This window comes from Saimiri boliviensis, chromosome 6, assembly GCF_048565385.1.
Source record: "Saimiri boliviensis isolate mSaiBol1 chromosome 6, mSaiBol1.pri, whole genome shotgun sequence".
In the NCBI taxonomy this organism is placed as follows: Eukaryota; Metazoa; Chordata; class Mammalia; order Primates; family Cebidae; genus Saimiri; species Saimiri boliviensis.
In genome coordinates, this window is record NC_133454.1 from 88623566 (window position 1) to 88639609 (window position 16044).

The window sequence follows — 16044 nt, forward strand, 5'->3', positions numbered from 1 at the left end:
AGATGAACTACCTCCCTGAACCACCCGCTCCAATGCCTCTTGGCCAAATTTTACTTGGTAAACTAGTTGCAAGGGGAATCAAACATATTTTATTTCAGAAAAAAATAAGGAGTTTAAAAAATTTCCATTCCTGCATAAACAAAGACTTTACTTCACTGGCATTCTGCCCTTTTGTGAGTCTGGTTATCTTATGGCTCAAATAATACATCATTTGACAAGTTATTACTGCCATGGAAGTGGGCTGGACTACTCCCTTATTTTCAGAGGGCAGACCCTAAAACCAGTGCTCTGGTCCCTGACACCAGGTTTGGTGTTACCCGGTGAGGCTGGTTAATTCCTCATCCTCTCAAATGCCCCCATCCACAGGGAGCTTCACTGCTTCCAGGGCACGTTCAGAGCCACCCTCTCATGCAGTCCCCAAAAATGGTCTTGTGAGCTGGGCTGGCCCAGGATATTATCCCATTTTAGAGATGAGGACATGGAGACCAAGAGAGGAGGTCTCACACACACACTTGCCCAAGTGATAGAGACAGGACTCCCACTTTATTTTGGGGGATTCCAGCTCAGTTTCTCTTACCTCAGTGACTCAGGCATGCCCCCGAGCCTCCAGCCTGCTGCTCAATGGCACATGTATAATTTGGTTCCCCAAACATCTTCCCCAAGTGAATGTGTGCTCCAAGTTAAAGAAAACTATTTCATGGAAGGCTGTTTTGTTTTGTGCCAGTTCCTCACTTTTCTCCCCTCCAGTGCCAATGCAAGAAAAACTTTCGTTACTTAAAAGTCAGGTTTATTAAAGTGTAATTTACACACATAAAGTACAATTGGATGAGTTCTGAAAAAAGCATACACTCCTGGAATCATCACTAATCTAGATAAAATATTTTCATCACCCCCAAAAATTCTCCTTTGCAGCTTGCCTTCCCTACTCACAGGTACACTGTAGGTAAATAAATAACAGCTACTTAATAAAGTTAATTGTAACGTCTAGTAACTATAACTCGGTTCAAGTAATACAAGAAAGAAATCAGTCATTTAGTCTACTAAACACAAAATATACCTTGCAGCAGTTACCGGGGATGTTTTAAAGTCTTTCTTTACGACTTCAGGGCTTTTTCCTTTCTTGGTTGTGTCCAACATCCATGGAATTTAAGACATCTTCATCCTTTAAGGGAGTGAAGTCACAAAGAGGGGTACTTATACTAGAGATTTTTTTTCACAACCATATTCCTCGGGCCCCATCAAACATCTATTGAAACTTCCAAAGCTCTTGTAAAAGACACCCCAGGCTGAAAAGAAATGCGACCTATATAGTCTTATAAAGTCCACAAGACTTTGGGTACATTAGGCTTCTGAAGAGTGTTAATTTTTGCTAACTGAAATGACAAAATGATGAAATACGTAGGATTGGTTTTACTCTCCCTGCTTGTTACTTGAGCACAGTTAGAATAAGAACAAAATAAGCTTGATAGATTCCCCCCTAATAACTGGTAACTTACTGTGAAGTATTTTTGACCTTCACCAGGATGCTCTAGACTAAAAAAACACTTACATGAAATGGTAGCTTTAGCTGAGAACTCAGTAGATACTTGCAACAGTCCTGTACCAAATGAAAGCACTGCCCTGTGACATTTGACATTCAGGTAACTTTATTTAAATTCAAAAACAATTCCTAAAATGGAATTTAGAGTCAAGACTCCTTTATATTGTAAAAATCATAAGATGTATCTCTAAGTAAGGCAAAAGTAGTTCAGGTTAACAGGACCAGATTTGACTTTAGACTTTATTCTTTAAACAAATTACAGAGAATACAAAACCACCCAACTATGTGGAAACTGAACAATCTGCTCCTGAATGAATACTGGGTAAATAATGAAATTAAGGCAGAAATAAATAAGTTCATTGGAATCAATGAGAACAAAGACACAATGTACCAGACAGAATCTCTGGGGCACAGCTAAAGCAGTGTTAAGGGGGAAATTTATAGCACTAAGTGCCCATATCAGAAAGTGGGAAAGATCTAACATTGACACCCTAACATCACAATTAAAAGAACTAGAGAAGCAAGAACAAACAAATTCAAAAGGTAGCAGAAGACAAGAAATAACTAAGATGAGAGCAGAACTGAAGGAGATAGAGACACACAAAAAAATTGCAAAAAAATGAATCCAGGAGCTGGTTTTTTGAAAAGATTGACAAAATAGATAGATTACTAGCCAGACTAATAAAGAAGAAAAGAGAGAAGAATCAAATAGACACAATAAAAAATAATAAAGGGGATATCACCACTGATCCCCACATAAATGCAGACTACCATCAGAGAATACTATAAACACCTCTGTGCAAGTAAACTAGAAAATCTAGAAGAAACGGATACATTTCAGGATACATACCTTCTCCCAAGACTAAACCAGGAAAAAGTTGAATCCCTGAATAGATCAATAATAAGTTCTGAAATTGAGGCAGTAATTAATAGCCTACCAACCAAAAAAAGCCCAGGACCAGATGGATTCACAGCCAAATTCTACCAGAGGTACAAAGAGGAACTGGTGCCATTCTTTCTGAAACTATTCCTAACAATAGAGAAAGAGGGAATCCTCCCTAACTCGTTTTATGAGGCCAGCATCATCCTGATACCAAAACCTGGCATAGACACAACAAAAAAAGAAAATTTCAAGCCAATATCCCTGATGAACAGTGATGTGAAAATCCTCAACAAAATACTGGCAAACTGAATCCAGCGGCACATCAGAAAGCTTATACACCAAGATCAAGTTGGCTTCATCCCTGGGATGCAAGGCTGGTTCAACATATGCAATTCAATAAACATAATCCATCACATAAATAGAACCAATGACAAAAGCCACATGATTATCTTAATAGATGCAGAAAAGGCTGATAAAATTCAACACTCCTTCATACTGAAAACACTCAATAAATTAGGTATTGATGAAACATATCTCAAAATAATAAGAGCTATTTATGATAAACCCATAGCCAATATCACACTGAATGAGCAAAAGCTGGACGGATTCCCTTTGAAAACCGGCACAAGACAAGAATGCCTTCTCTCACCACTCCTATTCAATACAGTACTGGAAGTTCTGGCTAGGGCTATCAGGAAAGAGAAAGAAATAAAGGGTATTCAAACAGGAAGAGAAGAAGTCAAATTCTCTGTCTTTGTAGATGACATAATTGTATATTTAGAAAACTCCATTTTCTCAGCCCAAAATCTCCTTAAGCTGATAAGCAACTTCAGCAAAGTCTCAGGATATAAAGTCAATGTGCAAAAATCACAAGCATTCCTACACACCAATAATAGACAAACAGAGAGCCAAATCATGATAAACTCCCATTCATAATTGCTACAAAGAAAATAAAATATCTAGGAATACAACTTATAAGGGACAGGAAGGACCACTTCAAGGAGAACTACAAACCACTGCTCAAGGACATAAGAGAGGACACAAACAAATAGAAAAACATTCCATGCTCATGGATAGGAAGAATCAATATCATGAATATGGCCATACTGCTCAAAGTAATTTATAGATTCAATGTTATCCCCATCAAGCTACCATTGGCTTTCTTCATGGAACTAGAAAAAATGACTTTAGCTTTCATGTGGAACCAAAAAAGAGTTCATATAACCAAGACAATCCTAAGCAAAAAGAACAAAGCTGAAGGCATCATGCTATCTGATTTCAAATTACACTACAAGGCTACAGTAACCAAAACAGCATGTATTGGGACCAAAACAGATATATAGACCAATGGAATAGAACAGAGGCCTCAGAAAAACACCACATATCTACAACATCTGATCTTCAACAAACCCAACAAAAACAAGCAATGGGGAATAGATTCCCGGCTTCATAAATTATGCTGGGAAAAATGGCTAGCCATATGCAGAAAATTAAAACTGGAACTCTTCTTTACATCTTTTATAAAAATTAACTCAAGATGCATTAATGACTTAAACATAAGACCTAAAACCAAAGAAACCTTAGAAGAAAACCTAGACAATACCCTTCAGGACATAGGCATGAGCAAAGACTTCATGACTAAAACACCAAAAGCAATTGTAACCAAAGCCAAAACTGCCAAACAGGATCTAATTACACTAAAGAGCTTCTCCACAGCAAAAGAAACTATCATCAGAGTGAACAGGTAACCTACAGAATGGGAGAAAATTTTTGCAATTTATCTATCTGACAAAGGTCTAATATCCAGAATCTACAAGGAACCTAAAAAAATTTACAAAAAAAAAAAACCCCAAACAACCTCATCAAAAAGTGGTTGAAGGATATGAACAGATACTTCTCAAAAAGAAGACATTTATGTGGCCAACAAACATATGAAGAAAAGCTCATAATCACTGGTCATTAGATAGATGCAAATCAAAACCACAATGAGATACCAGTTAGAATGGCAATCATTAACAAGTCAGGAAACAACAGATGCTGGAGAGGATGTGGAGAAATTGGAATGCTTTTATACTGTTGGTGGGAGTGTAAATTAGTTCAACCATTGTGGAAGACAATGTGGTGATTCCTGAAGGATCTAGAACCAGAAATACCATTTGACCTAGCAATCCCATTACTGGGTGTATACCCAAAGGATTATAAATCATTCTACTATAAAGACACATGCACACGTATGTTTATTGCAGCAATATTCACAATAGCAAAGACTTGGAACCAATCCAAGTCCCCATCAATGATAGACTGGATAAAGAAAATGTGGCAGATATACACTAGAGAATACTATCCATCCATAAAAAAGGATGAATTCATGTCCTTTGTGGGGACATGGATGAAGCTGGAACCCCTTATCCTCAGCAAACTAACACAGCAACAGAGCACCAAACACCACATGTTGTCACTCATAAGTGGGAATTGAACAATGAGAACACATGGACACAGGGAGGGGAACATCACATACTGGGGCCTATTGGGGGGTGGAGAGGAAGGGGAGGGAGAGCATTAGGTCAAATACCTAATGCATGCGGGGCATAAAACCTAGATGACAGATTGATGGGTGCAGCAAACCACCATGGCACAAGTATACCTGTATAACAAACCTGCACGTTCTGTACATATATCCCAGAATATTACAATATAATAATTAAAAAATTATAAAGAATAGAGAAAAATAGGTTATGTGCAGAAAATTATATCTACCTATGTACTCAGAAGCATAAATTTGGTGACAGAAAATACTTCAGTATATACGGACATCTCAGAAGCAGTTCTGAAAGAGCGTAGTTTTATTTTCTTGAATTTTAGGAATGCCTAAGGTCCTTCTTCGTCCTCAATATTAGGAGGCAAGTAGTACTTGCTTTAAATGTTTCATGTTAGCAATGTTATGCTCTACAGAGGGTACATCTGCAGACATACCAAGTGTCACTGTAGAAGAGCGTGGAGTGGCTTTTGTGAAGTTCAGGTACATCAGTGCAAAAGTTAGCTGAACTGATTCATTCATCTCTATGGTAACAGCTTCCTCCTCTTTATCAACATTACTTATTTGTGACAATTTAATGTTTCCATTTGCAAGTCCTCTAGTTGCAGAAAATTTCACTCCATCTTTTGCACAGGAAATTACAACAGCATCTCCAATATGACTGAGATCTCGACATATGCATGCAAATTCACCAGCAGCCATCTTTACTACACAGCTGTACTCATGTTCTGGAATTCCAAGCTGTTCAACATCCAAATCCATTAGCTTCATTCTATAGTCTGAAACTTTCTCCTGATTTAGTGCTTCAAGTGCTAGTGCTAAGGTGCCTGCATTATCTTCAGCCCCAAGTGTCATGACATCTTTATTGCCAGCACAGTTTAGTATTTTGAACATACTGGTGAGGTTCATGGCTATGGTCCGGTTGCAGCTGCAGCAGCATATGTTGAAGCCCTTTGAGTGCTGGGTGAGCTGCCCCAAGGAGATGCAGGATGAGTCCATGCTGTACACATTCAGCTGCTTGAGCTAATATCCTGGCAGCCCTCACTGATGAGGTCCTTGAGGGCCTCCAACACATTCTTCAGGGTGGAGCCCTGGACCAGGCTTACCTTGAACATGGTGGAGTCACAGTGACGTGGCTACAGGCAGGTGTGAAGGAAGAAGCTATAGCCACTTATGGCTTTATGAAGCTCAAAGCAAGTGAGCAAATGCAATGGGAAGAGGCTGAGACTTAGAAAGATGATGACAAGTCCACTATGCCTGCAACTGTTTAATCAAGCCTTGGTTTTTTTAAATGAAGTGCTGGTGCGAGTTCAGGGGCATGACTGGTAGAATTCACCATCCTCAGAATATCTTTCTGGCAGAAGCCCGGAAGTCATGCTGGGATCCACACCCACCCCACCTCCTGCTCCTGCAGTTTCTACTGGCATCACTGAGGACAGTGGAGACTTGTCCATTACTCTGGCAGGGATTGGACATGCCTCCAGTGGGTTGTCACCCCAGAAAGCAGAGAGCAAAGGGAGTCTCTGGCTAGGCTGTCGCTAGCCCCTGAGTGGATGCCTCATGCCCAGGGATTGGCAGGTGAGTTACTGAAGCCCCAGGCTGATGGTAGCCAAGTTTCTTGAGGCCTTTACCTTGCATGTTGCTGGGTGGCACTATTGTAGTCAGGAGAGGAGGGCCAGAGAGGCATGGAGGCTGTCTGCCCTCAAGCTTTTTCCTGGGAGGCCTGCAGGTACCTAAAGTGTCAGAAAGGCCATTAGTGCTTCCTCCCCAGGTGTCCCAGTGATCTGAGAGATGATCTTAGAAGTCTGTTGGAGGAATATTGGGTTTTAAATGTAATAGTCATGCATTTTAATGTCTCTTCTATTTATGGCAAGTCATATAGGTTTTCAATTAATGGTCATAATGGTTTTTTAAAATGATGTTAAAAAAAGTGAATCTATTTAAAGAAAATTGTTCAGGGAAGCAGAATAGCATAATAGTTAAGAGAATGGACTCTGAAGACAGCCTTTTCCCACTGCATTTGCTCACTTGCTCTGAGCTTCATAAAGCCATAAGTGGCTATACCTCCTTCCTTCGCACCTGCCTGTAGCCATGTCACTGTGACTCCATTGTGTTCAAGGTAAGCCTGGTCCAGGGCTCCACCCTGAAGAATGTGTTGGAGGCCCTCATCAGTGAGGCCTGCCAGGATATTAGCTCAAGCAGCTGAATGTGTACAGCACTACACTTACCAGCTGTGAGACAGTGGGCGAGTTCTTCACTCTGCTGCCGTTTCCTTATCTTTAAGGAATAACGGTAGTACCCACTTCATGAGTTAGTTCATGTAAGCACTTACAACATGTCCCAGCTCACACTAAGCATCACATAGGTAACTTAAATGAAATGCAGTGAATCAAGGTGGTAGGGAAGCATAGGGCAAAAGTAATGAGAAGGGATCTGCGACAAGAGAAGGTCGTAGGCATGTTTGTCTTCTGCAGTCCTTGCTGTGGCATTTGGGGGCCCAGGGAGCAGAAGGGTTGTATCCAAGGTCATAAACCGATCATAGCATGGCAGGGCAGGATGAAATCCCTGCTCAAGTGATTCGCTGTCTACTATAGGGCTGGAGAGGTGGCCACCTCTATGGAGAAAGGCAGTTTGTCCCATGGACCACTCAAAATGGCAAACATAGTCTTCAAGATGGTTGACACAGACATTACCTTGGAGGTACCCTTGCCATCACTGACCCCTCAGATGGATACAGTTCCCCATAGCTCCACACTTGCTGATGAGAGGACCACAGCCATAAAGCAGTCGTCCAGAGTCTGTCCTAGGTAGATTTCAGGCCTCCATATTCCAGGGCCAGGTCATAGAGGTCATGGCTGGAGCCTTAGGACCTACCACAGAGCTGGCCCAGAGAAGCCTCTGAATGAAGGTTTGGTGACTCACTGAATGAATGAAAGGATAAACAAATGCTCTTTCATCATTCCCATTACATGGATCAGCTGATCAGCTAAGCAGAGGATAGGTATGTGACCAAGAGCCCCTTTAGTGCAGTGTGTGTGTGTTGTTCTGTCCGTGGGCGAGGCTGTTGAGGTATGTGTCTGCAGATGGTGCTAGCATAGTGCTGGGTGTGTCACACACTAGGACATGCCCTACACTTGTCGTGCAAGTTCTGTCACCTCTGGGATCTGAAAGATCATAAATTCCTAGAGTGGAGCAACAGTGAGGTTTGGGGAGATTGAAGGATGGGATGGAGGCGTGACATTTCTGGGGCCCAGGACTTGAGGAAGTAAGAGAGGATGGTGTTTATGAAGGCACTTGGCTGCAAGAGTGAGGTCCTGTAGGCAGGTTTAGAGCTTATTATAATAACTTTGGCATGAGCTGCTGACATGGGCACCTCACTCTGTAGTTTACCTGAAGCACTGCCTCTCCAGTTTCATCACTGGCTCCTCAGCACTGCATGAGAGCAGAGCAGTCATTGCAGTTCCTATTTAAAAACAAAGTCTATTAAAAGCTGGGTAGAATCAGCTCCTCTGAGCTCATGTCTGGTATGATGTCAAACTAGGCTGCCTTCTGGTTGTGTATATCCTAGTAACCAGTCCTGGGCATGGCATGGTGCTTAGCACATAATTCTCATCCCCCACCTCCAGGATTGTTTGCTGATGAGTCAGTGACTAAATGAATAGTGCGACAAGAGACCTGGGGCGAGGGCAAAGGGGTCAAGTCAGGGCTGGAGAGTGCAGGAGGCAGAAAGGGCTGGAAGGAATTCTCTGAAGATGGGCTGCTTCTTTCATGACTATGTTGGCCAGGCCAGGTTTCAGTTCAAGATTCTTATTGCTTTTAATTTATCAGAAAATGTGTTACTGGTTCCCTAAATATTGAGAATAAATCCAGAGGCCTCACCATGGGCCACAAGGTGCCATATGAACTGGCTGCCCATTCCCTTCTCTCTTCTACTCTATAGCCCCTCGAATGTCACTTCATTGGCCGCCTTTGGCCATTACTAAAACATTTCGTATACTTAGGCCTCAGGGCCTTTGCAGTTGCTGTTCCCTCTACCTGACATGCCTTTCCCCCACTGTCTACCTCAAATGTACCTCCTCAGAGAGGCCCTCTCTGCCTCCATGGCCTGCCTTGTCTTTCTCCATAACACTGATTGCTCCTTGGCTTTTTATTGCATATGCATTTCTATCTGTCTACTGCAAATGAAGCATCACAAGGCCAGAGATCTTTGCCTGCTTTGTTCATTGCTATATGCCCAGTGCCTAGCAAAATGACTCCCGTTTATTACGTATATTAGGCGTATTAGATACAAATTAAATGTATTTGAATGAGTTAGTGTGGTTTGAAGCTTTTACCCCTCTGAGGCTTCTGGGTGTACCACTTTCACAGGAAGACTGATCCTGGCCTAGGATGCTAGTGCCTGCAAAGTAGCAGAGCTTGTACTTTATTAGATTCACTATATCCTTAGGAAAGAGGAGGCATGTTGGACAAGATGCAGCCCCAGCCCCCAAGCCTCTGCCAAAACCAACGTGTCCCAATCTGAAGCAGATTCTAGTTGAGCTGGGTGGACTGGTAGACCAGCATCCCTCTGACCAGAGCAGATGTATATGGCAGGACTGGGAAAGGCCAGGACTGAGAATGGCTGAGATCAGTACATCAGGGGTCAGAGAGCAAGACAGGGATCTGGGGCTAGGGCTGGGAAGAGCCAATGGGTCCTTGGTGGGGATTTAGAGGAGCTGGGTAGCTGATATGGTTTGGGTGTGTCCCTACCCAAATTTCATCTTGAACTGTAGCTTCCATCATTCCCATGTGTCATGGGAGGGACCCAGTGGGAGAAAATTGAATCATGGGGGTTGTTTCCCCCACACTGCTCTCATGGTAGTGAATAAGTCACACAAGATCTGATGATTTTATAAGGGGAAACCCCTTTCACTTGGCTCTCATTCTTCCTTACCTGCCACCATGTAAGACGTGCCTTTTGCTTTCCACCACGATTGTGAGGTTTCCCCAGCCACGTGGAATGGTAAGTCCACATGAAAAAGAGGAGTCCAGCCGCCTCTTTTTCTTTATAAATTACCCAACTCAGGTATGTCTTTATCAGCAGTGTGAAAATGAACTAATATAGTAGCCAACGTGTCTGGAATGATAATGGGGTGCCAGTTCAGGTAGCTTCTTGTAAGCCATTGATACTTAGGATTTCTCTGCTAGGCCTACCTGGGCATGAAATGTCCATTTCTCGGCAGGAAAAATGACAATATGAAATATGTAAACGTCCTACATATCTATTATTTCATAACAACCATGTACAGTACATTTATTCATTTAACCAACAAATATGTGTTGACCCCTTGTAAGAACCAGGCACTGTAGATGTTGCCTTAGTCACTGTCTCAGTCCATTTGTGTTGTATGGACTCAGGCTTACCTGAGGCTGGATGATTTATAAAGAAACGAGGTTTATTTGGCCAACAGTTGTGCAGGCTGTACAAGAAGTATGGAGCTGGCGTTTGTTGAGGGTGTAGCTTCTGGTGAGGGTCTCAGGCTGTCTCCACTCATTGCAGAAGTGGAAGGAGAGCTGGTTGTGCAGAGATCATGTGATGAGAGAGAAAGCAAGGGAGGGGAGGGAGGTATTAGGCTTTTTATAACAATCAGTGCTCCCGGGAACCAACAGAGAACTCATTACCTCAAGGGGGCACCAAGCCATTCATGAGGGATCCATCTCCATGACCCAAACACCACCCATTAGGCCCCACCTCCAACCCTGGGGATTAAATTTCAACATGAGGTTTGGGGACAAATATCCAAACTATAGCAGTCACATACAGAAAATCTCTACATTTATAGGGGTAACTAACACTCCTTCAATGAAATGGATGACTGTTTACTAAAATACGTCAGTTGCTTTATCAACAGTGCTAAGAATAGTGTTTATTACACAGTAGATGCTCAATTAATATTTTTGAATTGCTGTATTAATATGTAGGTTAATGAGCTCACCCATTTACTGAACAAGGAAGTAGCCCAGAAAAATCAGATTTGGAAATCTGGATCAGGGTGGTTTTACTCTTGAGACCAAATGGTTCTTTCTGATTCTAATACTTTGAAGCTTTACAGACTTGATATTAATACATTTTGAAACTAAAAACGCCAGAAAGTGTTGTGGGGAAGTGATTAAAAGTTACCAGCTTTTGATTTTTCCAAGTAAGGAGATGGAGAAAGATATTGCCAACAATTGTTATTTCATAAAAGGGCATTTAAACACTTGAATTGTGTGAAGGGTGATCCTAGAATTTTAAAACATTGGATACATACTGGCTCTGTGAAAAAGTTACTACATTGTTCTAATTTTTTTCCCATTTCACTGAGGACTAGGGTAAACTTCACTGATGCACAGTGAAGAGACAGGTTTGGGCTCAGATGAAGTGTTTGGGAGCCTCTGGCCTGGAGGAACCAGTCACTTAAATTCTTGCCTCTCTCCTTGTCTTCCTTTTTAGTTCTCTTCCTTTTCTTCTCTTCTTCCTTTCTCACCTCTTACATACAGACACACACAGACACACTGAGGCACATTTCAAAGCTCCAAAGAGAAGCAGGCCATGTATCAGACTTAGACTTCAGGTGGAGAAGAAAGGCAATCTTCCCCTGTTCCAAGCACTGCTTTCCTAACTCTAAAAAGAAAAGGAGAAGCAGGTGAGGGTGAAGGGGAGGAGAATCTTCCCTATCTTCCCATCAACCCTCTTTATTATAGCTGCTCAAAGTGAAGAAAAAAAAAAAAGGTTTTAAACACTCGGTATTAGTTTATGACTTCTATTAATCACATATAATAACCCTCCCAATTATTAAATTATGGAGACGTGTGTTTCCTCAGCCAAACAGAATAATTATTTATTGAAATGAATTAACATATAGAAAAACCTCAGTTCTACGGAGGCTGAAACTTAACATAATGAGTTTATCAGCCTTAAAAGCAGCCCAGACAGACTCCATTTTTTTTTTTCGGGTGAAATAAATACACTGATTATAGTGAAGCTTATCTGTGCTGGTGTCTTGCCATTTGCTATTTCTTTAATAAACACAGGTCGAGTTGTTTATCTGTTTTCAATTTCATTTATCAAGGCTCCCCTTTGCAATTAACAGCTGTGGTGGAGGGTGGAGTGGGGGTGGGGAAGACATGTTCTTGCCAGCCTCCCCCTCCAGGTCCCCAAAGTTGCCCATTTGGGGCTCTCTTTGTATTTTAATAGGCTTGCCAATCAGCTGACTGCAGCAGCAGTAGCAGCAGCAGCAGCAGCAAGGCACAGATCTGATCTGCATTGGCAATATACTTGTCATTTGGACATGCATCTTCAGGACACCAGCCTTAGCAGGAAGGGGAGCCAGTCAAGGGGAAACAATTATGCAGATTTAAAATGTAAACTCTCTGGAGCCCCTGCCACAACCTGGTAAGAGGATAAAGGTCTGCTTTCCATTCCTTTCTCTAGGGGCAGCAAGCTCTCTTGACGCATATCTTCCAGGGAGATTTCTAAGTTATTTAAGCATCTGCAAAATGGCGCCATGGACACATGGTTGGGAACGAGGATTTACGGGTAATTATATCTAAAAAAAAACCTCTTATTTTTCACGGTACTCATGAAGCCACTAAGTCTAAATTTATTTTATCTAGTGATTTAGGGACTGTGCCAAATGTTCACCAAAGGACATTCAGATCATTCATTCATTCAACAAGCATTTAGTAATGTATGTTTCAAAATTGCTGAGAGAATAGATGTTAAATGTTCACACTCTGCCAAAAATGATAAGTATATGAGGTGGTGGACATGGTAATTAACTTGATTTAATCATTCCATATTGAATACATATATCAAAACATCAGATTGTATCCCATAAATATATATAATTACTTGTCAATTAAAAATAAAATTTGAAAAAAATCACAGGTATGTATTCAAGGGTACAATACTGACTGGGAGCTCCTGGAGTTTATAGTTTGGTTACTTTGTTTATTCCTTAAAAAATAAATATCAAACATCTACTAGGATTCAGGTACTGGGATAGGGCAGAGAACAAGATAGATGCGGTTCCTGCTGACATGGAGCTTGCCTTTGGGGTGGGTGGGTGCAGGAGCATGGCACGGCGTTTCTGATGTGGTTCTCAATGAGAACCATGACTCCAGGCAGTCATAGCCTTGCTCTTGAATGTGGTCTGGACCTAGTGACTTGCTTCTGAGAAACAGAATATGACAAAAGTGAAGAGATGTCATTTGTGATTAGGCTACAAAAGACTGCCTTTTATCTCAACAGCCCTCTCTGTCTCTTGCCCTGTCACTTGCTCTGATGAAGCTTGCTGTCCTGTTGTGAGATCCTCTATGGAGAGGTCTATATGGCAGGGAACTGCGAGTGGTCTCTGACCAGCAGCTCATGAGAAACTGAGGCCTCGGTCCAGTGTCCACACGGGTGAGCTAGGAAGCAGATCCTTCTAGTTGAGCCTTGAGGGCACGTGTAGCCTCAGCCAAAACTTGATTGCAGCCTGTAAGACTCAAAGCCATAAGCTCTAGCTAGCCACTCCTGGATTCCTGGCCCACAGAAACTATGAGATAGTAAATGTTTTTAATGTTAAGTTATTATGTTTTGGGGCAGTTTCTGGCTTAGTCAGTTCTGAGTACTAAAACAAAATACCATTGACTAGAGGGCTTAAAAACAGCATTTATTTCACATGGTTCTGGAGGCTGGGAACTCTGAGATTAGGGTGCTGGCAGAGCCAGTGTCTGGTGAGGGTCCTCTTCCTGGCTTATAGACAGCCACCTTCTTACCGTGTCCTCACATGAGTGAAAGACACAGGGCCTTAGTCTCTTCTCCTTCTCCTTCTCCTTCTCCTTCTCCTTCTTCTTCTTTTTTTAAGATGGAGTCTTGCTCCCATGCCCAGACTGAAGTGTAGTGTCATGATCTTGGCTGACTGCAGCCTCCACCTCCTGGGTTCAAGCAATCTTCCCACCTCAGCCTCCCAAGTAGCTGGGATTACTGATATGCACCACCACACCTGGCTAATTTTTTTGTGTTTTTAGTAGAGATGGGGTTTCACCATGTTGGCCAGCTGGGTCTCTGACTCCCGACCTCATGTGATCCTCCCACCTCGGCCTCCCAAAGTGCTGGGATTATAGGCATGAGTCACTGTGCCCGGCCATCTTTCTCTTCTTTTAAGGATATTACTCCTATCATGGGGACTATCCCCTTGCGATCTAATCTAAATTGAAGCATTCCCAAAAGCCTCACCTCCTAATACTATCCTACTGGGGATTAGGGCTTCAGTATATGAATTTTGGGAAGACACAAATAAATAAGCAGTCCATAACAATTTGTTTTGTAGTAATAGATAATAACACAGTGGCTGGAGGTAGGGAGTGAGATTATAAATTAATAGGTAAAAAGGAAGCTATGAGCTGACGAAAAGGCAGTGCTGAACATGAATGAAGGGTGATAAATATACTGAAGAGTGAGAGGGTGGCTGCTGAGAATAGGAGTCTCAAGGCAGGATTGACCCTAAATGTCCTTTGATGAAATACCGTAGATGAAGCCAGTGTGCTCTGTGCATCCCTTCCAATGGGCATCCAGCCTTGGGTCAGATATCCCAAGTGAGGGAGAAATTCATGTCTTTGTTACTCTGTTCCATCTTGGGATGCAAAAAATACTTGCTGCTGGGCTAGAATTTGCATCCCTATGGCTTTGTCTTTCTGGTCCTGGTTTTTCTCTTTGAGGCCACGCCGACTCTCTGGTCTTTTGAGCCCCTCTACCCTATACAGTTGTCTAGCCTTTCTAAGTTGGCCCTGGAATTTCCTGACAAGGGAATTCCTTTGTTTCCCAGACTGGCTTTGATCTTTTGATACTGCTTTTGGCCTTTCTGACTTGACTGCCTTTCAGACTCCCCTTCTTCTACTCACTGGGTCTCTTCCCACAGTCTCTGCTTGCTCCTGTGTTCTTGGGGTCCCTGTAGCTTTAGTTAAGAATTCTGCAACTTTGGTCAATGGCCCCTCACAGCATCATGCCAGTCTCCTTCCTCACATGGCAAGCCTTTCTCTTCACAGAAAATGGTCATTATGTGTCAGCTGAGCATTTTTCTCTCCTGCTTAATGTGCCTACCTCTTTGGCACTGCACCTCCTCCTCCTCCCCAGTGACTTCCTTCCTCCCTTCCCTTCTCTGTCAGCCTCAATGATCACTTCTGCAAAGGACTCCCTGGAGGGTGGCCTGTCTAGTCAGCTACCTGCTATACATGGTCCTGGGAGATCCTGACAGCCTTGGAGCTCAGCGTGCCTTCCTGTCCTCTGACACATATCCGCTGATGCTGACACTGGGTCTGTGCCTTCTAGTCATTGCCCTCTTTCCTCTCCAGCCTGATGGGCCAGAGTCTCCTGTGTCTCCTGGTATCCTATTCTCTAAACTCAGGGACACCCTAGTCTTTTTCTCTTTCCCCCACCGTTATGACTAACTCTGTCATCTGATTTGCCATTTTTTCTTACTTCCCAAGGCCTCTTTCATATGGCCCTTCCTCCTGCCACCCCTGGGGACCAGCTGCTCATCAGTTAACCCCAGACTATAATAATCCCCATTCCCCAAAGAATTTATTACAGGAGACAGTGCTGGAAGCTGGAAGTACAGAGACAGGCAAAGCAGATCTGGCATCTGTCCTCGTAGAACTTCCAGTGAACTTGTTCATGCATACATGCATTCACTTATTCATTCAAATAATTATTAAGCACCTTCCATGTTACTTTATCTAGTGTCTCAGATTCCTGATAGTTGGAGGTAACCTTCTAACTTAGTTGTACTGAGGGGAACAGCTTCCAATAAATAGTTTGACAATTGTTTTGATAATTAGCAGCAGTAACTGAGAAGGACTGCCTGGAAAGTCAGCCATACTTTCTTTTTCCACCCCATAAAAACCATGCATCTGAGATTTTCTGGGTTGCTGGTCTTATCTACCAGATGCCCTGCAGTGACATCTCAGGAAAGCCAGGACTGGGAAAGCCAACCCCTGGAGCCTGCCTCTACATTCTTAAGACACTGTGGCAGTTCTCCCACCCCACCCTATCTTCTTCCCATCACCTGCAGCAGATCCACC

General features: G+C 42.6%; 1 pseudogene; it reads right to left on the reverse strand.

The window, feature by feature from the left end:
* Nucleotides 1-5316: 5316 nt before the first annotated feature.
* LOC101054207 (proliferating cell nuclear antigen pseudogene) lies at nucleotides 5317-5958 on the reverse strand (annotated as a pseudogene).
* Nucleotides 5959-16044: the final 10086 nt, after the last annotated feature.